Genomic DNA, 23848 nt, shown 5'->3' on the forward strand with positions numbered 1-23848 from the left:
TATTATAGACACACCCCTTCATTTTCATAGAATCAAAAGTTGACAGAAATATCTCCTGTTGTTCTGAAACTCTGGGTGACAAGGAAAAACCAAGTGGTAACATTTATTGTACATCACTCGAGATCAAACAGTGATTTTGCTATAGTAAATTATGACGAATGCAAGCAGAACAATCACCTGAAGACAAACTTTCATTTTCTAATGAGCTGTTAGGCAGTGGTATTTACTAAAGTTAGTATAAGCATCATCAGCTGCAGACAAGTCAAAGTTAAAAATACACGATATTACTGTATCTTCCAATTTTTTAACATTTGGGGGAATTTCAGTACTGTTTTGAAAATAATCAAATTAACAGTGACTCATTCTGCCTTTAACGGTATAGTAACAAATGAAGTGGTGTAGTATTTTGACATTTCTATGTCTCAAGGTACTGTGTGGCTGCAGAGCAGGATACTTTTTTACTAGAAACACGATGTAGTTGCAGCAACATACAACAAATAAAGTGATGGGAATTTGCTAAGTAAATAAATACAACCTGCCTGAAATAGCAAAGGTCTCTGTATAGACTCTGAGATCTAAGTCTAGATGAAAAAGCATATACTGACTGCTTTCTATCCAAACATCTTCCTCCACAACATAATCTGAGGGAGTATGAAATGGTATGGATCAGTCTTTACACCCCCCGTGGAAGCTCTGCTTATATGCACCGTTTCAACCACAGGGCTCTGTATAGACTGCCATTCCTTATAATACTCTTTGTGAGGCATAAAAAGGTTTGCAGCACTCTGAGCCTCTCCCTAGCTCTTCTCTTCCTAGCCTGAAGGAAAGTTGACAAGAGTTTAAAGGACCTCAGGGCACAAGCTGGTGCGTGGCTTGCCCACTGCTAATCACTCTGCCTGGGTTTGCCCTTACAATGCTCTTCCATTGTTAAAATAGATGTGTTAACTGAAACCATCCTTGCATGACACTCACCCTGGAAGTTGTGGGTTCTTTGGACTTTGAATCAGATAATGCATCCATCATGTTAAGAGAACCCTTCTGTGTTTTGTTAATTTGTCATGAAGTAAGAGAAGGCTGAATCAATCAAACTTCTCAGAACAACAGTAAGTGGAAATAGCAACACAGTTTTCAGTGCAGAGATTTCAGTAACTGAGGTTTTTATAACTAGAAGGAAAGCCTATATGATTCTAACTTTATTTCTTATATTCCAGAGAGTGTTCTCCAGTTTTGAAGCAAGTCCTGAATAAAGGAAGGAAACTGTTTTGTTAAGACACAGGTTGCAAGGCTTTTTGTAATTTTGAAGCACCGATAAATAAAAAATGTGTTGCTTCAGCACTGAATAGTAATAGGTAATGTGTCTATAATGCAACTGCAACACTGATATTTAATGTTATAGAGAAAGATGGGAAGTTAATCAAAATAATAATGTAAGTTATTATGTCCACCAAGAAGATCCAAACGTATTAAACGTGATCAAAACAAAACATTAAATTCAGTTGGTTTGTTCTGAATTTTTCCCCTAATAAAAATATAATAGAAAGCAGAAAATTATTACTATAATTCTACAAAACTTGTTGATTGTGCTGAAAGTGCAATCCCTGATTGAGAAAACACAAACTTTAATCCAAAAAAAAAAAAAAAAAAAAAAAAGTGTTGACCATCTCATCAGGGAAAGGAGTAACAGAAGGAAGTAAAGGGGAATGTGATGGAGAAGCTTACTAAAATCTCTGCTATCAGTACTCCCTAAGCAGTGATAAATGTTATTTCAAGCAAAGAAAAGGCAAGTGAACATTACGATAGTCTGGATGGAGCTGAGCACACTACTGCCAAGGCATTACCATTTTTCTAGGAGTTCCTTGTCAGCTGTATGAGCTGTACAAGCCACGTTAGCATAGCAGCAGGTAACCAGCAGTGCCTTTGCTTCACCTGGTTACAGCGCTGGGGAATTCAGAGCTTTACAGTTCCCTGCTGGCAGACGCACTCTGTCTCAGTGGCACATAAACTCGGGTCTGGCCTGCCATAAATTTTTAGTCTAGCTGACATGTAGCCATAAAGTTAATCAATAGCCTCTGATTCCACTGAAGTTACACTGAAATATGCAACACGCCATTACAGCGCTTCTGGTTTCCCACTGCCATTTCAGGTAGGCCATGGGAACTCACCTTCACAGCCGGCGTTTGCACAGAAATTGCTGCACACCCACCTCCGGCGCTGGGCTGGGAGCTGCGGGAAGGCAGCCGCCCGCTGGCTCGTTCACCTCTGGGTGCCTGCAGGACCCAGTGGGCACAGGGGGGGTGCGTACTGGCACTGGTTTTTACACCTGTCACATCTGGCAGGTAGTTTTCTTCTGAAAGGTTGGTTACCCTGTCCCAGTCAAAATGAAACTTAGCACCTTTGGGGCTGTTTTGCTGTGTTCATCATAAAGAAAAGGTACTGGCTGATTTTCCTTAACGTGCTGACCAGCCCAAGCCTTTCACAGATGCTGGTCCTATCCTAGAAAGCTCTTCTAAGTGATGCCATTCACTGCCACCTTACAAGAGACAGTTACTTAGCAAAATGACAAAAAGCCAGACTAAGGTCCCACTTATATTATCATGTGTTGTGGGAATATTTGCCATACCAGGCAAGTGAAGGGATTAAAGTCAATTCTCCCACAATCAGTGTTTTCAAATACATAGAAATGATTTGGAGATACAGAAAGGGGCCTGAAGTAAGGAAGACCAAAAAAGTACGACTGTAATAGGTTGTTGCAGACTCAGGAGCCAACTCAGGACAGCATCAAGAACATACTGAAGTCATATACCTGTAAGATAAATTCAGGCATATTTTTGAAGTTCAGTATATGCTTAAAAAATTTACCAAATTTGATTAATATGCAGAAACTTAAAAAAATATTTCCTGGCACTTTTGTGCCATCTTTCTGCCCACAGATAATAGCTGTGGCCACGGGACACCTTTAGATACCCTGGCTTTAGAAAGCATTTCCTATTTTCTGAAGCTTTTAAATGATGTGACATAGTGAAACAGCAAAGTTATATCATTTTTTTTTTTCTTGTTTTGTTGTTGTTGTTGCTTTTTTTTTTTTTTTTTTTTTTTTTTTTTCCACTTTATGTTTCTGTTCTTTTAGCAGACTTTAGGGTAACTATCTAAAGTGTAAAAATTAGCACTCTCAACATGGATTTCTTACTTCTGGCTTCTTACTTGTAACTTATTTTCATTGAAATTCAGTAACTTATTTTCATTGAAATTCAAACAAGCACAACCTTCATTTGATAAGATACTTACCACACAAAATACTACCAAAATGAAGGAGAAAAAAATCTTTGAACCTCAACAGAGAGGTGAGAACTTGACATTCTTTTTTTGTCTTTAGTTTGAAAAAAATCTCTTTAAAAGGAGAAAAGAATGTCAAAGGATACTTAAGTCCAACAGGCTTTTAATTTCTTTACAGCATAAAAATAAAGTTTCAAACTCTCTTTGTTCTCAGCTAAGTAATACATGATATTTGTTTAAATAACTAAATGTATAAATAATAAATATTTTGTAAGTCTTATTCTGAAATAGTGTCATTGAAGGAAACTCTTTGAAGTGTGAATAGACCCCCCCCATTGCCTTCTCCCCCCAGTTCTTCTTCAGATCTTGCAGAACACTTTGCTGATTCCCGAGAGACACTTTTGGTCTATTGAAGATTCTAGCTAAAGTAAATAAAGATGTTTAAATGTTTTAACTGAGTTTTTGGGGTAGCACTAAATTAAAATTGTACATCTTTTACTTTTCCAGACTTTCACTGCTCTGTTATTTAAGCTTCAAAGTTCAATTCACTGAAGAGCTATTCATAATTTATAGCTCAGCTGAGTATCTCTTTCCCTTACTTAAGTTTAGTTCTCGAGCAAGAATAAGAGACAGATGTTTTGAGCAGAGTGCACATGGATGTATTCTTTGTGAAAACCACCCTGAGGGGAGGTGTTCAAGGCTGACCATAAGGTTAGTGGGCTTCTCCTCTGAAAAGCTCACCTGGGGACACCTGAAGGGTGTTTGGCCCTATTGGAAGGTCAACCACTTGAAAACATTTCCTATTTGGTATCTAAAAAAACTTTATTTAAAAACAAAAAAAAAAAAAAAAACACTTTCCTTCCTAGGGATCTAGTGCCAATATTTATCCAGAGACCGAGTCACTTCATAGGTGTTATTGGGTTACCCAAAAAGCACACTTCAAGTAATGTCAGAGAAGAGTCGGTCTGCGGACTAAAAGTAAATTCCTGCATCTTTTTTTCCCCTGAATCTCCTGAATCCATCAGCAGTATGACAACATGGGAAAGGGGCACGGCGGAGGAAGGAGGTTATGAGATGCGAACTCCTGTTGTTCAGGAGCTGGGTTCCAATCATAAAGTTCTCGATTCTTGCTAGTAGGGCAGATGCCTGCGTAAAGCCCCATTTGAGTTAATGGGATTCTGTACCGGTCGATGAACCTGCATTTGTACATCAATATCATGAGATCAGAGTCTGACATTTCTCCTTGGAAAAAGATACTCTGGGCTATTAAACACCCTCAGCTACCCAGGCCCAATGACCTGTGCTTTCTAGTACTCATGCAAGTACCAGCAAGCTAAGCTTTATTATATGCTGGATTAGAAATAATTAAAAAGAGCAAGAAAATTATTTTTATTTAAAAGTGTCAATTTAGGAAGGCTTTTAAAAATAGTGTTTATAGGAAAGAGAAAATGCATAGCGTGTTAACATTACTGATTAGTTTAAAACATTGAGTACAATAATCCATTATTTTAATTAGTTTTCCAAATTGCTGGCAAATATAACAGAGAGATGCTATCTGTGGAGAGGTAAATGCTTCCTTGTAATTGTTTTGGATTTTGCTCTAACCTTTAATGAATTTATTCTCGCAATGACAAGAACGTCATTTTTATTCCCCCACGTGTGTTACGGAAGTTCATGTAAAAGAACGAGACCTCTGGGAACTCGGCAGAGTTGTGCTTTGACAAATGCCCTTGTTGACCGTGTTGACAAACACTGGCTGTTCTGACAAATGACCGAACCGCAGATGTTGGTGTTGCAGACAGCTCTGATTGAAGCCATCTCTACCCATCGACTGCCTGTTGCTGCCCCTTTCCTGTGCTGTGCCATCACCGCTGCCCTGCTGTGCGAGCTCTCCCTCATCTGCTTCGAATAAAATGAGACAGGAAAATTCTCACTGCATATTTCAGCTGTTTACACTAGCCTGGCTGATTTTGCCTGGATCAGGTGATCTGAGCTCTCATGCAAACTACTGCAGCAGCAGAATGGTAGCAATTCTTCCCGGCTGGGAAGGTGACCTGCTTCAGTGATGCCTCGTGCCTTCCCGGGGCTAGGTTTTGTGTGTGTGTCTGAGCTTACTGTGCAACCTGCAGGCATACTTCTTCAGGAGGGGAGGCAGGATTTCCCTGCAGAGGACACGAGGGTCCAGGTAACTCAGAGGAGAAGGAGGCCTGGGTGAGAGAAGTTTGTGTGTCACTTTTGGAGGAAGAATGATGAATCATGAAGGGGGCGCTGGGTCAGTGGAGGTGGGAAATGTGCATTGGCATCTTGATCTGAGAACAGAGGACATTCTTTTCTTCCATATACCACCACATCGTGTGCATTTGTGGAGTACAGTAGAGCACTGGTGCTTCCTCTGGTGATCGATACTTTGATCCACTGAGCAGATTCACCCAATGCATGGGGTAACAGAAGAGGAGAGAGAGACTGTGGTACTGTGCAAGCACATGCTCTCCCGCAGCAGTGCACCACTTCCTACCCTGTTCTGTGACTGGGGGCACCGGGTGCATCACCCTTACAGACCACAGTGCCTTCTCGTGTGTGTTGGGAGATGTGAGAAAGGAAGCAGGGTAGGTGAAAGTGAGTAGCAGAGGGAAGTGAGTCCCTGAGATTGCTGTCATAAAAATATGGGCTTCATTGTGAAAGTGTTCGTACGCAAGGAGTACTTTGTTCTGAAAATAAATGCTGAAATAGCCTTGTGTTATGCAAAATGATGGTAGTGGAGTGTGCATTGGTCTTAATGCAATCCACTGAAATCTGTGCTAAGTTTCCCAGTGGCTGCTCTGTGATAAAGCAAATGATGCAGGGAAGTCTTTTGATATTCATTTGTGCATTCACACAAGCGCCAAATGAAAGCCAGCTATTCCAAGGATTTTCTCTGTTTAAAAAATACAGTCTTGTAATTTTAGGGTTGTGGGGTTTTTTATTTATTTTTTTTTAGATGTCTTCTCAAAATTTACAATTTTTCATTGGTAAATAGTCTTCTCATGTTAAGAAAATGTTGGTTTGGTTATAGATGCTACCCTGTGGGTTTCACAGAGATGGGATTCAGGAGGGGGAGAGAGAGAGAGAAAGAGAGGACTGCTGTCTGGGGGAAGGGAAGAGTAAATTTAAGATACCAGAGATGGGACGCTAATATGGCTGGGGAGAAATGGATAGGAGAATATAGTGTGCATGCTAGCCCTGTTGGTTTTGCCCTGTATTAAATCTTTGGAGTGCTGCCTTTTTCCTGTGCTGTTTAGTGCAAGGTCAATGATTATTAAAGCTCTGTGTCTGATTTTCCTGCTCAGTCCCCCTGTTCTCCTCTCAGCTGCTGCTCTCTGAACTCTGTTCTGCTCCAGCCTTCCGCTTACCCTGTTTATCTAGTTCGTGTTTTCATGCCTATAGGTGATTTCTGCCCCTCACAGATGGCATGCAGACAGTAGAATTTGTCTTTCCCATTCTTGCTTACTCATGTCTTTGTTCAGGCCTTCTGACAATGCTTTAGAACAAATAGTAATAGTATAGATCATTACAAATCTTGAAAACAAAGCATGTCAGAAATTAAATCAATGCAAATTGTCTTCCTGTGGGAATAACTCTTCTCACCCCAAAGCCATTTTCAGCCTTTCTTTGTATTTATTGATTTCTTCCTTCCACCATTACTTTGTCCTGTCATAATGTCCTGTTACTCCCGGAAGATATTTTTGGCCTAATTTAGGACAATATTCTGAGAGTCTGCATGCAGATAACTGTATCTAGACATGGATGTACCACATTTCACATATGGTACCAGAGAACATAGCTTATTCCTGAGACTGCTCACTGTGGTGTGTTACAGAGTGTAGTGCATGGAAATAAATCTTCCTTTACTTCCTGCAAACTGTGTCAGTATTAAGGGCTTGTAATAGAGCAATTATTTCAGTGCAGTGTTAATTTCCCTCATGTTACAGGTTCTGTAGGACAAAGGGGCAAGGATCAATGTCTTGATACTGTACAGTAAAATACAATGTGCAGCTTGGGTAGGTTTAAATAATAAATGACAATCCTTCCCTGGCTTTCTCCCAGACTATAACTGGTCTGTATCTATAGTCATGTATATCTTCTTATGTGTATCATCCTTATGGTGACAGAAGTACTCATCTTCTTGGTTCACTAACCTTAATAATATGCAAGGAGACATTTGGAAACATAAGTGCGTTTCTAAGCATACATAGCATATCATTACTCTGAAACTGATTTCACAGAGCATTCATAATGTGTGGTATCACAAATGCTCCACTGAGACAGAGTGTTAGAAAAGAAAGAAGGTTTTGCATTGACATCAATTTGAGGAGAAATGGGAGTCACAGGAATGGAAAAGCAATAAGAAAACAAGAGGCTGAGCTTAGAGACTGCAGATAGATAAGCCTTATGAAAGGTTGGATGGAGAATATAGTGCTTTTTCTCATGTGAAGGAATAATCTGAAAGCAGCCTTTAGACCTTCAGAGATATCAAACGCACAGGCAGTAGTCAATAGGAAATGGGAATTTGCTGGTTAGCATTACAAAAATTCACTACTTTCTGTTCAAAGAAGGTGCAGAAAAGCTCTGATTGCAAACCACTGTCCCAAGGCAAGAGGAACAAGTGAGGGAGGGACATGTCACTTCCAAACAGTCCCTGATTCAGTACTCCCTGAACATGAAGAACTGAAATACTGTCTGAAGAATGTGTGGCTCCTGTCGTTTCATTTGCACACTGCTCAGGTCTCAAATCTATTAACACAGCTCCAGGAAATCTTGAATTTCAAATGTCTGACTGCATTGAGCTTTGCACTTGACTAATCAAGTCAAACATTGTCTGCTAATCAGATTTACAGGTGTGAACCTGTCAGCATGTGGGGATAGGCCACGTAAACATGCAGAGAGATTCAGATAGCTGCCCAGCAGTATCTGAAATTACAACCTGACCAAGAGAGCTGAGTACTGGATTCCTAAATTTCAAGCACACTGATACAGAGATTGAGAGAATTACCCACATTTCCTTCCACATCCCGTGCTTCAGATAACTGGTACTTTAAAAAACCCATTCCTTTAAATAAATGAATAAATATATAAATATATCTTCTGGTAGCTCATATTATTGGATAATCTGCACTTCCAAATAATGTGTTCAAAATCAGAGGTAAAAACAAGGAACTATTGGCAAAGGAAGAAAATGTTACAGGGGATTAAAAATGGAAAAGCTATTTAAGAAGTCTCCCTCTGGGATAAACTTCCCCTTGTACTGTTTACACACAGACATATTACCTACACAGATACTAACCGGTGTTTGGGGGTTTTACAGATAACCTGGGAGTTACATGTGTGACAGTATGATAAACTGATTTCCATCTAGATATTTCCATTCTTCACTTTCTAACTGCATCTCACAAAAACAAGTGTTTTTCTGCAAACAGATCTCATTTTGGTTATGTGCCTTGGATGCTTAATCAGAGTTTGGCCTAGCAATGATGAAATCCTACAAAAATACATTGTAAAACCTTCTGAAAGCAAATCAAGGCAAATTTAAAGTACTTACAGAAGCATCCATAGACAGTGTAAAGTGAAGTACACCAAGTCAGAGTCCATTTATTGTTGTCTTTGATCATACTAGATGTTCAAACATGTTTTAATAACTACATATTATTAAATATCTCATATGTAGTGTGGGGTCATTGTTGCTTTCTTACTCCATGTGCATCACAAGTCAATGCTTCAGGATGCTGATCTAAGAGAAGCAACAGAAAAGTAGTTCGATCTGTATGCCGCTGAAAAGTGTCCCCCTCTGTGAACAGAATGATTAAATACGGTTCTGGGTAAAACACATTTCTAGAAAATGTTCCTGAGTCTAGCTGTGATTCTCTATATCGACAAATCTTATGGGTGGGATAGAATAAAAGACACCTCCTCCATATTTATCAAAGCTGTGAAGGGTTTAACTATTCTGTGTCTACAATCATCGTGTTTTAGTTTATTCTTTCATTCTCTATAGAGTTGCTTTTCCCACAGTAAAAGAGAGTCTTTACTCTCAGAACTGCTGGCAATATTTAAAAATTGAGTTCTTGCAACATATGCTATCAGTAGTCCAGGAAGCTAACTACATATAGAGGCGAGTGCCTGCCAGCACAGAGATCAAGAGATAAAGATGGTCCAGAGTCAAAACGCATTCCCTTTGCCCTCTCTCTTCAAGTCCCGTTTACCACTGGCAGAGCCTGCAGTAGAACAGGGCACATCATCTTCAGAAAGTTTATTCTACTCCAAGCTGCAACATTTGAGCATTACTATCTTCAGGAATAGTTTAAACAGAGCCCGTGCTTTGCTCTGTGACAACCTTTTATAGAGCTTTTTTTTACATACAGAATTTAATCTACTGAGATCTGAGACATTTCAGTATCTCCTCCAGGAAATATATAAATTGCGGGTTTAATTGAGAAAGACTGATCCCTAGAATAATTATGACTAATTACATTTCTCCTTTCATAATTAAAAAACTCTGAAATATTTTATATGTTAGATGTTTGCCCTCAGTTCCAATGTAAAAAATATGTTTTCTAGGGACAAAAATAAAAATTAAGACCACATTTAATATTTCTTATAGTATAATTATTTGATAGACATTTGTAATTATAATTTTTAAAGTTTGGAGAAGCTTGTAGAAAGCTGAGGGGTGATATTGCTTACTTTATATTTCTCCATAGCATTGGGTCAGGGTGGTGGTGGGAATAATTATGCAAACCATATGTCTTTTCCATACATAAATCCTACAGAGTGCAAGATCCTTGCTTTTTCTGGTTTCTGACACCTTGGAGGAGAGAGCTTTACAAATTTGTAGGTAATGAAAAGTTCCTCTTATTTTAAAGTAGATATACTCTGTTTACACAGAAAAGATTAGATTATTTTTATTATTCACGACTTTCTAGATTATGCATCTTTATTAATTTAGTAATATTACAAAATTGGTAAATGATTTGACCTCTGATGGCCAAGAAAACACCACTGAAATAGGTTAGTAAAATGACATGGCTGATTTATGATGAAGAATTACTACGGACACTGTTACACTGTTAAAATAATGCTTTGTAGAAGTGTTTAGCTTGACTATATTAACTGTAAGTGTGTCTGGCTACAATTCTTTGAGGGCTAAAAATTCCCTGCAGTGCCTTTCTCTTATGGGCTTTTTCATGCTTAGTAACAGCATTGTTTTGGTTTTTGCATTATTATTTTTTTCCAGCACTCCATTCAAAGTTTGCAGATTCCCATTTCATTTTCTGAAAAGAGAATTCACTAGATACAAACTCCCCACAGCTACAGTTTTCCTCTTGAGGCTATAAACACAAAGGCACAGTCATTCCCAGAATACGTACTGCCAGTCTCAAAAAGCTTATTCAGGAGGGGAGAGAGAAAAGAAGAAACATGAAATATACTGAAAGTGAAATTAAAATCCAGAGTACCTGTTACCTGATCTAATGGCTGACACTAACATCCATCTTTGCTTCACTAGTTTACTAATAGCTGGATCTTACAGTTTTTACTGCATCAGCTGGAAATGCTAAGCCAAGTGAAACACCACATGACTTGGACCTTGGCTGGTGTCACAGTGTCATCCCCTAGAACTTCACTACTTTTACAGCGCTTTTTTTGTTGTTGTTGTTTTTGTTTTTCTTAAGGCTGTAGTTTCTGGAATCAGGCAGTAAGCTTTCTTTTGAAAAGTTAACTTTTTCAACTCACTATTGCTGAAAAAATAAACATTAAAATAGAATCCCTACTTTACTGACAGACTCCTTATTATCCTTATTTGGAAGACTCCAAATTATCTTTATTGTTTAACCTAATAATTTGTAATACCATCTCATAGTTTCTTGGAACCCAACCCAATGTTTCTGAGTTGTTGGATCTTTGTTTGCTATTTTGCTGTTTCTTGTTGGTCTTTTTTGTTTGTCTCTTTGGTGGTTGATTCACTTTACATGTGTATTGGCAAAACAGAGATTTCAGGATTCTCTCTAACTTCAGATGCGGGAGAGGAAAAAATAAACCACATTTTACTAAGACCATGTGACATATGAGGCCAGTACATTTTAACTCATGGACTTTGGACAGATGGTATCTATATAACAGTAAATTCTCTCACAAACTTTTCAAAGTTGTATTATGCACTGTTTTAAATGGTGCCACACAAATGAGTGAGCTATCAGCACATTAGATTGTTCTGCATTTAAACACTGTAATTACACAACACAGAAACTGAAGATGTAACCCTGACCCAACAGTGACAAATTTACATCTGGTTGAAGATGTAAAACAATCATGCTTTCACGCACTGTTTGCTCCTAATGCTCTGAGCTGCACAGCCTGGTGACATTTGTTTCAGCTTTATACCTTGGCTTTCTCCTTTTCCTTTGGATCCACAGCCTAGGAAAGACACGTACAGTATTTATTTCTTAACTTGAGAGCTAAGTGGGTCAACTGCTTTCTGTGACAAGCACACATCCTGCAGCCTTTCCTTTTAACTAGCAATAATAGGAATGAATAGTTTGTTCAGGTGGAAATAATCTTGTTAATTTAGTGAATTTAACCCAGTGGGCCAAGCATCTGGTGAGCAGAGTGTGTGCTTGTAGTCACTTCTTAGTTTTTCCTTCTTCTTTTTCTCAGACTGTTAGTATGTCTAACATAGCACAGACTCACAATTTAACTCGAAGGGTTCATTTACTGAGTCCCCATCCCCGCAAGGAGCCTTCACCCCTCTGCTGGAGGTGGAAAGATTCCTGTGCCCAGAGTGTGGCTAGGGGACATGGAGGGGCAGAAGCTGCATGTGGGTATCACGGTCACCCTGGTCCCTGTGGCATGAAGGTGAGGGAGCGCTACCCACCTAGCAAGGTAGGTGATGGGAGTGAGGAAAGGTGGGGAATGGCTACCATGGGAGAAATTGCTGGACTGGGTTGGTTCAGCTAAGGGAGCAGTGCCTGAAACTGGTGCCGATCCAGACCTGTGAACCTGCCTGAGATGTGGGGAGGTGGACTGGGAGCCCTCATGTTTTCCAGTCTGAGGGGCAGGTGCTGCTCTTGGCACTAGCAAATGGGTTACTGAAAGCAACAAAATGAGATACTTCTGTTAAAAAACAATGTTACAGTTCTGGCCTCCTTGGACTCATGTAGAAGTCTGAAGTTTATTTGAGTTCAAAAAGCAATTAGCCAGATTCCTACAAGAGGAGTTTGCGATGCTACCTCTGGCTTTATATAACAACCTGCGTTGTTATATTCTGCCCTAGGCACCTGCCGTTAAGAGACAGCACTGTATGCTAGACAGATCTGTTATGTTCTCTCAGCGCTGCTCCTCTTAAGGTGCAATTGTAGCCTGCAGTTCAGCTACGTGATTGCAGCGTGATGGTAACTACAGCCTCGCAGGGTTTGACATAGGCTGCCGAGCCCATCGGGGAGCCTGCATAATATTTGGCAGCTGAAAGCTCTTGCCTACAGGGGCTGCAGTTAAGCCTCCGAATTGCTGCGCGCCCGGGTGAATTCAGCAGGCAGGCTCAGGCAGGCTGGGGCTGGGAGGGCGCAGGGCCTAGGCCTCCACCACAGGCTGTGGGCTCTGCAGGCAGCGTGTGCCCACGTCTCAACCAGCTTGGTTCACGTCCTGCTGTTCTAGTATGAGCTCCGTACGTGGTGCTGAGCTGGGCTGACATGGAGCAGCAGAGAGCTGCATCCAGACAAGCACTGGGGAAAACATCCTAAGCTGCTGCAGCTAGGGCTGTCGGCGCTCATCTGTCAAAACGCATGGCCTGGAAGAGTGCTTGTTATAGGAAAAGATCATTAGCGATGCAGTTTCGGTGTTGCTTCTGCTGTAAAGTTTTGACTGCTCCAGGAAAAGGGTTAGGTCTTCACATCAGGCAGGTTTTTTGCTGTTTTTCATAGGGTGCTGACTTACCTTTAAGTAACATACTGTTTTCCTTTGTACTTTCCGATCTTCCACCAGCAAAAACGTGAAGCAATTCTTTCCAAAACCTAGACGTATCAAACTATCTGCCAACCCTCTTGTGCTTACGGATCAGCTGTGGTTTTCTTTTCCACATGATATGGGAGCAGGCTATGACTGACTAAGCAGAATGCATGCTTCCAGTCCACTTGGGTGTCATCAGTTTTCATCTGATTCTTTCAAGAATCTATAATGTAAAAATTCACTTGGTTGATTTTAACCTCATGAGCCGATATCCCATTTGAGAGATAAACAGTGCCTCAGCCCTCTGTGCAGAAACTACTGTATATCTTTCTCTGCAGAATGATACCAATTTGTTGTAGCGCAGGTTTCAGAAGAGTCTCTCAGTTAATAAACCATTTAAATACATTTTTAGTAGCCATATTACAGGCTCAAAATCTGTGAGAAGATAGGTTATTAAGGGTAAGACTTACCTGGCTGAGCACCAAAACATTGTTAGACATTCAAAACAAACAGACTGCTTCTTGGAAAAAATACAAGAAACAGGCAGTAATTTCTGAGCTGATCATATTTGTGATTCTGCAATGGTTCTGTATGAAGAGGGGGGAGGAAAGCTCTGGTCGTCGCTGCACAAAGCCAAATATCTCCATTTCCCAAGTTGTCAGTCTCGCTGATTCAGAGCTCAAGCCATCAGCTGGGTGCATCACCCTGGGCATCTCCTTCAATCACATCTCCCTGCTTCCAAAATGAGAGTAATAGTAACCTACCCACAGGATACTCGGTCGATCCATACAAATGTGTTATTACCTGCTCAGTATTTATTTTGTTAGCGTAAAAGAGATGACATTAAATTTACGGTGCTTGGTGATAATTTGTGCAACTAATTAAAAACTGGGGTAGGTTGTACTGCTTTTTGAAATGCTTAATCAGTCACACAAATGCTACCTCCATTCATGAAAACAAATGCTAAAATAAATAGCTTCTGATAATTTATGTTTTAAAATAATAAAAAGCCCAAAGAAGTTAAGTGTCAACCTAATGTTAACTTTCAGTATAAAACAGTTTGCTGAAACCAGGAAGCAATTAAAACATACTGTTTTATAGAGTCCTTTATAGCAAGATAGTTTTTATAGGTCTACGTCTGCTTTTTTTGGAGGGTGAGCTACAGTTCAGCTTTGCCCAGGAAATAACAAATGGTATTAAAAACACATCAAAAGTGCAGCTGTTTTCAGGAGGAAAGTGTGGGGGGGTTGATGTCTGGGGTGAGGGTGTGGGGCAGAGTGAATAAATCCAGCAGGCAAAGCTTCCCAAGTTAGTAAGGAAGGGACTTCTCTCCTTTCAGAGCCTCTAGAGTACTACAGTATGTACACACTTCTCATGTGTCCTGGCTCATCCAAAGTGTCATTCTTGCACAGCAGACATGGTTTTGAAGTACTGCTCTGTCACAAAGCTAGGCTCTTGGCCTCTTCACCTGCTGCTTGAGAGATCTCCTCTTTTTACTATTAAAAAATTAAATAATTGTCAGCCGTGCTTCTGAAGAGATACATAAGAATAATCATAAATCTGATTATGCTAATAAATATGAAAATCACACATAAGCAGCATGACAGATATAATTCCTTTTTATTTTTCTGCTTTAACACATATCTCTCATTCATGCAGGGAGCCAGTGTTTTCTATGAATTTATACTTTTGGTGTATGCTTTGCTTGATGGGACCCCTGCAGGAACAAAAGGGCTTTGAAATGAAATCATATATGATATTGTGGCTGGATACAATATTGCTGTGCTGGAAAGTGTCAGTGACTGCTGTCAAGCAAGCTGGCTGCTGTTAAGCAAGCCTGTGATCTCTAGGCCACGACAGCTGTAGATAAAGGTGTGCTGAACACCCCTAATTCTGGCTAAAAGGAAGGCTTTATCAAGGCCCTTTATACAAATGAAATAGCTGGAAGAGCACGAGTTCCCTTCACTAGCAAAAGGCTTCATGTTAGGGCATCATTCAAACTTAGGTTGCGTGCCATGAGGAATTCTCCAACTACAGGTAGAGATACCAGGTGCTTGCTTGGCCTCAGTGGGGAACAGAAGAGTGGAGAAGACTTTTTGGGGCATAGAACAGGCTGGGAAGACAGACTTGGCAATTTTGAGTCTGTATATCACCTATGTTTGTTCTGTGTTTGGAGTCTATCTCCAAAGAATGTGTTTTTAATATCTAAGCATTAGAAAACATACCTGATTGTATCACTCCTTTCTCCCTTTTATAAAAAGGGTTTCTTGAGTTAGTTTAGCTGCCAGCACTAGCTCGCCCCTTAGGCCAAACTGCACATACAAATACAAGAGATTACATATAAAATTTCAGACAAAGAAAGAGTGTATTGAAATAATTTGTGTTAAAATTCATTAGAAATGTGTCTGCTGCCAGCAATTAGTCACTCAACATGAGATTTTTGGGGAACACCTAATAACCTTCACACAGAATATTACAGGCTTTTCAAACTTTCCCTGAAATTGAAGCTTACTGCGTACAGTGCATTGCTTGTATTTGAGACCCTTTGCAGAGAAGAGATGGAAGGAAAAGGTATACAATTCTTGTTTCCTCTAGCAGAGGCTGGCACAGAATATCCACAAAAGACCTGATCCTCACTCAAAATCTCTGCTGTTCCTATTTTTTTCACTGGGACAGAGATACCAGCCAAAACACTCAGAATGACCTTTCCAAAAATACTTCCATCGCCCTTTCTTCTGCATGGGATGTTGATAACAGTACTTTCTAGCAAACGCTAGTTGCTGTCATCATTTGCTCCTTCTTGATGTTTCTATCCAGCACACAGTTTCAAAAGCCATTGTTATCCTTCCTGAAGAGAATGTTGCTTTGCTCCCATTCCATTGAGAAGAAATGATCAATAGGGTGGCCAGAAAGAGAAATAGGAAGCAGTGGTCATCTTTAAAACATCTTTCAGAAAGAAAGTAACTGTACCTTCTTCCTTTATCAGTTCTCAGAGGTCATCCAATTGTTATAGAACAGGATACAGTTTTATTTATATATATCTTATATATATATATATATATATATATTACATATTATATATTATATATTTATATATATTTTATATATAGAGAGATAGATAAAACTTTTTTCATGTGTTTTGTTTCACACTTGAGGTAATTAGAGCTAGCTTAAACCATTTATGATGACACTCATTTTCACTCCAATTTCCAAACTGGGCCACAGGTACCATTATTGTCATGACTTGTTTAAGTAATTCCAATAGGCATGGAAAAACATCACTTTCAGTTTCTTGACTTTCTGTAATACATGTTTTCCAGCCAGTTCAGGTATGTTAAAGCAGAATCTAAATAACCAATTTTCAATGACCACCCCTATCCTATGCCCATAAACACCCCAGGCAGCAATCAGTGATGTTGTCAAAACCTGTTAGAAGACTTGTTCCTTCTAATTTCCATAATTCATAATGTATGATAAGCTAACATTACCAAGCTAATAATGTAAACTAAATCTTGTCAGTTGATTTGCAAATGAAACAGACTCCCCATTCCCCATCTCCTTTGTAGGGACTACCCTTTAACACACAGCCATGGGAAAGCAGAAGACAGTACAAGCTGAGTAAATTGAAATATGTTTGCAAAAGATCACAGTAACCGAACAGATATCAGCGTAACTTGAAGTTTCCTTTTCTTCTCCTTAACAAATTTACTTTGTCAAATGAGAACGGAAGATAAAATTCAGGGTAAAATTAAAGAAAAAATAAAAAATCAGGACAACCAAAAGCAGGAGAAAATGCATTAGAGAGAAAAGGACCATAATGGAAAAGACCAAGTATATGGATTAAAGCAGGAGTGGCAGAAACTTTAACAGTGTAAATGAGGGCTAGTTAAGTAAGACCAACAAAGGTTTTTCTTCTTTTAAATATAAGTATTAATTCTTAATGTTACAATTTTTACACCTCCTGATGTGTTGAAGGCATTTTTCAAACACCAAGGAAAAGAATGACCTCTGACAGCCTACTGGCATAGCAGTGCTAATGGCTGGCTTGTCCTAAGCATGTGTCCCGTTGATTTTAATGGGACTACTACCCAGATTAAAAGGTATATCTAAATGAATATAGATTTGCATATCTAAGTCTTAAATTAGAAAAGAACACAATGAGAAAAATGGTGAAGAAAGGTAATGTGCATTATGAAATATTTGAAGTTGATATTTTTTTCTTTAATCTCATATTGGAAGGATAAAAAATGAATTGTCTGCTCTGCTAGAAGTTTCAAAGATCCTTTTCTTAAAACAACAGATCTGCTGCTATTTAGATTAAAGACTTCTCATACAAGCCAGAAGATTCCATGGTCAATTTTACTCAAGGATTTTGGAAAATATTTGTTTGGTTCCTTAGATTTTGTATTCATACTTATCATTCAATTATCTTTCTTTTTAATTCCTAACCTAGTTAAAGAAAATAACTTTAAATATCGGTATATATTTTAATAACAGCTAGAAACATTTTCTTGTAAGAAAATATTTTCCCTAACATCCTTTTTATAGGAACAAAGAGCAAGGGAGAAATTACAGCAGCTATAAATCAGTTTTGTGTTTTTGATAATTTAATACATTTTTCACGGATTGCTTTCTCTGTTTGGCATCCTCATAACAACTCAGTTGGCATGCAGCTTTGCAATCAATCTCATCTTTTCCCTCCACCCTCTCTTCCTTCCCAATACCATACACTTAAAAGGAGTTCAGATTCCAAGAAGTGTTTTGCCAGGTGTACAATCCAAAGACTCATCTTTTAATCATTGACATTCGCATGATCCCTTTTATGTAGATTAAAATTATTTCATGCTTATATTATGTGGACAGAACACTGAGAATTATTGTAGGGTTAACAACTCTGTGTGGTTATGCTGATGAACTAATTTAATCCCTTGGAAAGGAATAATAGGGTAATAAAGCACTAAGGGATCATCTTAGTCACGTCTCTTTGGTATTCTGACAATTGCACCCTCTTCTAAAGCAGTTTCATGCAAAGCCACCAAAGTAAAAATGCCTGTAGTCGTCAACTGCACAGATGAAGGAAATGTCCATGGCTGTGTCAGTCATTTTAATGAGTCACAGGAGGAGGGAAAGTGGAGGAACAAATTAAAAACAACAGTATTTTTCTCCCTTCCCCCCAACAGAAGAAAGTGAGAATAGTTGCAATTTCATTTGCTTTTAAAGCACAGCACTTGGGTAATAAACGTCCCCTGCAAATGTGCTGAGCAAACACCTCCACATTCATCAATATGCGGGAGCTGTTTATTGCCTCATAAACTTGGAAGCAAGTGATATTGTCTCTTAAATCAATGGCTGCATGGACATCCTAGGCACTGTAGGAGAACAGTACATCCAGACAACGCTGATACTTAAATTAATGGCTCTAGTAATGACTGAAAGGTGCTTCGTCACTACTAAAAAGTTAGACGTAGATTAAAAGTATGCCTAGGACACAGTGTAGATATGTTGTGATAGGGATATGTGTTTGTGTGTGTCTCATTACAGTTTTTATTACTTTGGCATAAAACGTACTATTCCATGCAGTTTTGATTTAAATATGGGCTGGGCTGCCTGTAGTGGCAGAGGCAAACTTGGTTTAAGCCTAGATTATGCACAAACCTGTCTTCTAAATCTATGGGGAAGATGGCTTGGCCTGTGAAACTGTTAGCTTTACCAGCTTCAAGCCAGATTAAGGAACTAATAATAATCTGAATTCTATGGCATCTCTTATCTGAAAATAATTCAGAAACACTAAAGAACTAGCTGACATTGCACTGTAAGTTTCTCATCTACAGAGTGTCTTGAGCAGATCATATCTCCTTTATCTGAAAGGAAGAGAACATGCAGCCAGAAGGCATTGTTCCTGGACTGCAACCACTAGTGTTTGGAGCAGAAAGTCAATGTAGGAGAGGCTGTGACAAGGATCAAGGAAGGGTTGACTGATCAAGGACTGTGTTTTGCTTTCTGCATAGTCTCAGTGTCTATACTATAACAAGGACTAATTGCTTCCTGAGCAACCATAACTTTAATAACAGCAGTGAAATGCAGTGCAATGTGAGTTAGACTTCTGCATGAGCTATCCATCTGGCTGTATACCAAGGGTCCCAGGCAAACATGGATAGCTGCTGTTGTCCATGCTGTTGAAGGAAGCTAATTCAGTGGTAGTATCGGTACATCTGCTGCTCTTGCATCTTCTTAAGGCAATCATCCATGCTGCTAAAGCATTCCCCCCTTTGCAGAGGAGTAGTGCAAAGGTACTGAAGGAAGAAATATTCCTTCTTAGCCCCTTCTCATCTTTTCTCTAAAATGATATACAAATAGTAATGAAGCAGTCCACACTGTGTGGATGTTCCATCATCTGCAGATTGTTCCAGCCAGATCCTCCTCTGTGCATCTGAAGGAAGAATGGTATAAAAAGCTGTGGCTGGTAGCACAGTACTCTATTTGAAATAATCTATGCTTATTTATTTAAGGAGTATTTTCTTCTGATAAGTAGCATTTTGAAAGATCCTAGGTATGTATTTACTGTCAGAATTTTCACTTTTGTATGCAACAATGCACCGTTGATAATGTCCCAAGAGTGCACTGTATAAACTCTTTACCAAGCCTATGTACAATCCCAATTTTAGTCTTTAATTTCAAGTCCTTCTTGAATTAGCCATGTCCACTGGAGCATTAGAATTGTTTACTAATTAGTAAAAAAAAAAAAAAAAAAAAAAAAACTGTTTCTTTTGTTCAGGTAGCTTAAGATCTAAGCAGGCTTTCTTTGAAATGTGCAAAGCAAAAACCTGATTTCCATTAAGTGAAACTGTTAGCTCCAAAAGGTAAATATTTTGCTAAACTTCAGACCTCTCATAATATAACAGCCCTTAAAAAAAAAAAAAAAAAAAAAAAAAAAAAGGAAAAAAAGAATTTCTGGGTGAAGTCCCCAGTAGCTCAATTCAGATTTCAGATTTTTTTTAATGACATCATTATCAGCATTCAAGCCTTGCTCAGAAAGGGTGTAAATCAGCTGAATAGCCTTATACCACTGTCTTCCATATTGTTAAGAGGTAATAGTGAACAGAAAATTAAGCATGCATATGTAGCATAACACAGTTGCAATGAAGCGTGGCATAATTTCAGGCTGCATGTGCAAAAGCTGTGCATCACTGAGCACTGTCTTAATAGCCCTCTGTGTGCAGTTTTGTTGTAGCCTGGCTAGAGTACTGGGCATGTGTTTGATTTAGCATGTTGGTGGAGCACAACTGGTAAACTAAGGGAAATCTTGAGAAGGACAACAGGAAGATGAACCAGCCTGGAAAAATTAACACAGCCATGTCCACGCAACTTTGTGAAAGGGTAACTGGGATGAACTGTAACAAGCTGCAAATGTTTAAAGGATGTAGATGCTCAGGAGAAAGAAGTATTACCTTACCGTAAAGTTAAGACATTAGGAATAATGAAGTATACTCCCAGAAGGATTAGCAGGTGACCTGTCCATTGGGAATATAAAATAGTTCTGACTGGACAATAGAAAATGAATATCAAATGCAGTTCTCTGTTACCAGGGTTTGTTTCTGATGATTTAACAACTTTTCTCTCTTGCTACCTCTCAGGGAGAGAAATCAGTGCTTTATTAGTGCTTTCTCAATATGGAAAATAAAATAATTTAATAAATTTATATTGCCTAGTGAAGCAGCAGGTTAATATTTGTGTTTCTGCTTGGAGAAGCATTGCAAGATTTTAACAGGTGAAATACAGCTGCTCATGTGAGCAGAGCTGCCCCTGCTATTGCCTCCTCATCCCAGAGGAGGCAGTCTCCAGAGAGACTTCAACTGTGGCGCCATTGACATACAGAAGATGAGTGCTATAAATGTTGAATATTTAAAATTTAACTAAGTTTCATACTTTTCGAAAAACAAACAAGCAAAAATGAACAAACACAATGGATTTTATAGTTACGAAGTGAGCAGATGCAGAGCTATGATGATATTGTGTCAGGTTCCAAGCACAAACACAGAATACCTCTCTCTTTCCATAGACACAAAGGTCTCACCCTTTCCTGTCAGGGCCCTCAGTTCAGCCTACCTGATGGCAACCATCTTTACTTTGCATATAGTGGCTCTGAGTCTTCATTAACTATGCCCTTTTTTTTTCTCCTCATCTGCAGCTCCTGACATGTTTGATCCTCTTCTGCTCCTTTTCCACTCCTATCTGCATCCCTTCTCCCCCACTCTCTCATCTCGGGACCTTTCTTGCCCTACCTGTAGTTTCTGCATCATTCCTGCCCTAATATTAATCAGCTTTCTGCCATTTTTCCTCTGGTGCTGTTTGAATCCATCTAAATTAGATCACAGAGACTGCACTCAGTCAGCTCCCTTTCAGTTAGAAATTAGCTGTTCTTAGCCCCATAGAAGTTAAATGGAGGTACTGCTTTTGGCTTCACTGGGGCCAGGATGTCAAGCTTACACTTCTTGCATTTCTTGTCTGTCTCAAAAGCAGAAAATTAGCAAGTCCCTAGGCAGTACAAATACAGTGATTTGTGCCATGGAAAAGATTTGCCTAGTTATAAAAGTATTGCTTTCCTGGATTTTTGGTCCTATCAGAATACCTTGGCAGGCTTTCTGCTAAGGGTAACAAAAATAGATAAATAAGGGCTTGGTGTGTGCTGAGATACTTTATCATTCAGTAATGTGTCTCGCTATATCTGTTTATTCAGCCAGAAAGATGTTGGCCATGGTTCTGATTCATTTCTAAATGTTGGCATGCTAGCTATAATGAAGGTATTTCATTTAACAGGATTGATTTACAGCAAAATGGAGTTCTGCACTCCTTGCAGCTTCAGGTCCTTCAAAAATGAAGGAACACTGAACCTGGGAAGAAAAATAGTATCACTGTATTTCGTCCCCACTGCCTTGTTTTCTGTTCTTTTCCCACATTCTTCATGGAAATCTTCTCTTCCTTCCTCTTCCTTTCTTAACTGTTACTACTTCGTTCTTCCCCATGCTGGAAGGCTCTGTGGCAGGTCATCCCTTTCACTTCCTTCTTGATGCCTGATTTCTCATTTCTCTGGCCAAAGCTAAAATCACCTTCTCTTTTTCTAACCTTGTAGGATTTGGGTACACAAATTAATGGGGAAGACCACGGTCCATAGATGCTCAGTATAAAAACTGAATAAAGAGTGGTTGTAATTTAAGCAGAATAAGAGGAGAGAAATAGAGAAAAAGGGTAGTGGGGCGAAACGGGAGTGGTTAAGAACAACCAAAAGGGAGGATGAAAAACAACACCTGAGGGAAGAAAACAAAGAGAAAATGAAAAAGAAAAGGAAGGATCTGTGATATAAGTGGGGGCTGCAGTCAAAGTTTATATAGAAGAAGTGGTCAAACTTTATACAGAAGTGGTCAAACCACAGAAAATGTAGGATGCTCCTTACTGGGGAAAAGAAATGTGGAGGAAGGAAAGGAAGAAAAAGGTAGGGAAATGAAAGGTTGTTTCATTATGTTACAGAATTTGATGGAAAAGTTACATACATGAGATTCACGTAAGATAATAAGTATGTATAAAATCACAAAAGATTTAATTATTATTTATGTAAACCACACATACAATCTTGTTCCTTATTCAATACAACACTGTCTTTTTAATTAAGTACTGGCTTAATACCCATGAAGTCAAGCAAAACTAAGTATTTTATTCAAGATGAGCCTAAGCTCCTGCCAGATTACCCAAGATGTGTTGGGTGAATACCCTGCACTGAGGGCTCAGAATTTGCCTTGTTCAAGTGCCAGAGGCTTTTTAAGGCTTCTCAGTGATTTTAGAAAAACAGGTAAATAGGGAAGGGCTTGAAGGAAACAGTAGAGCTGGGCAGGTTACTCAAGGATGCAACTTGCTGCTTTCGTAGCTCCACGGGGGAAGAGGTTATTCTGTATTTCTTCCTCCCAGCAGTGCCCTTTACCTCAGTGTCTCCTTTGGTACCAATCAAAGCTCTGCCATAGTCGAAGTAGATGGACATTTCACTGCTATATGCTCTGGCTTACTGTGTGCTCCCATCCAGTTTATTTTCCATGAGCCAAGAGAAAAGTTGTGCTCCGTGTCTTACAGTCCTGGGAAGCACTTACTGCACTGACATAGAATTGAAGTTCCCTGGATCCTTACCCAGCTGAGCACTAACACAGCACTGAGTTTCATTTTCATCCTTGTAGCAGTTCTTCTCCCTTCCTTACCCAACAACCTACTGTCCTCAACCAATAGTCCATCTTTCAATGTGTTCTGGGTCTACCATGCACAGAGCATCCAATAAACGATTTGATAGTCACAGTTATTCTGCACATGAAGTCATATTCAGTATTTCACAAATTAGTCTGGTACCTGGTTTACTCACGTATGATTTGGTTGTTTAGGCTGGGTTGAGCAGAGCTAGGAGGTGTTTTTTTCTCCATCTGTTCGGCAGAGATTAAATCTCAATCACATTAAAAATGAATCAATGAAACTCCATCTATTTATAGCAGAAGAAAAGACATTAAATAAGGGATTCCACAGGTAAGTTCATGCACTACACCTCCCCACCTCCCCCCCAAAAAAAAAA

General features: G+C 39.2%; 2 long non-coding RNA genes across 2 annotated transcripts in view; both read left to right on the plus strand.

Moving 5' to 3' along the window:
* The first annotated feature begins 5271 nt into the window (after positions 1–5271).
* LOC311435135 overlaps positions 5272–23848 on the plus strand; it is a 58546-nt gene continuing 39969 nt past the window's right edge. Inside the window, exon 1 of the long non-coding RNA XR_014691953.1 lies at positions 5272–5458. This is a non-coding gene — a long non-coding RNA (uncharacterized lncRNA). The remainder of the gene's footprint in view (positions 5459–23848) is intronic.
* LOC311435137 overlaps positions 11924–23848 on the plus strand; it is a 30851-nt gene continuing 18926 nt past the window's right edge. The window contains exon 1 of the long non-coding RNA XR_014691955.1: positions 11924–12183. This is a non-coding gene — a long non-coding RNA (uncharacterized lncRNA). The remainder of the gene's footprint in view (positions 12184–23848) is intronic.

This window comes from Aythya ferina (genome assembly GCF_964211825.1).
Source record: "Aythya ferina genome assembly, chromosome: 3".
NCBI classification, from domain to species: Eukaryota; Metazoa; Chordata; class Aves; order Anseriformes; family Anatidae; genus Aythya; species Aythya ferina.